Below are 516 nucleotides of genomic sequence, written 5' to 3'. Positions count from 1 at the left end.
AGGATGCTTTGAATATCGGAGGAAAAGAGATCATGGCAAAGTAATGCTTACAGATGAACAGAATTTAGAATATTGGAGAAATATTTAAAAATGACAGAAATGTCGATGGCATTAGAGCTTGGATGAAAGGGGGAACTGAAATTAGCTGAGGCCATTGAATTAGGCCAGGTGACACCATTCAGAACAGGAAGAGAACCATTGAGACGCTATGAGGACCAGACAATACCATAATAGCAGTAATGTGTTCTGCGCTCAATAAATGACTATGACAAACCCTTAAGTTCCAAGTTCCAGGCATTGGCAAAGATGTTGAAATGGGAAATGCCCTTGTTTTTACATAAATGAACACTAAATCAGAAATTTTGTAATCACTAAGTTCTAATCTTTAAAAAACTCCATACACATAAAAACTATGGATCAAAGAAATTGAGGAAATCAGGCACACCCATATAATAAACATTAGATTAAGCATTTTCAATAGGTTTAATTGCAATTCAGTGTTCTTTTTATTACAAT

The sequence above is a fragment of the Alexandromys fortis genome, unplaced genomic scaffold (assembly GCF_014885135.2).
Source record: "Alexandromys fortis isolate MF-2015 unplaced genomic scaffold, M_Fortis_MF-2015_v1.1 scaffold_558, whole genome shotgun sequence".
NCBI lineage: Eukaryota > Metazoa > Chordata > Mammalia > Rodentia > Cricetidae > Alexandromys > Alexandromys fortis.
The sequence above is the reverse complement of the archived record's forward strand: the minus strand, read 5'-3'. Positions refer to the sequence as shown.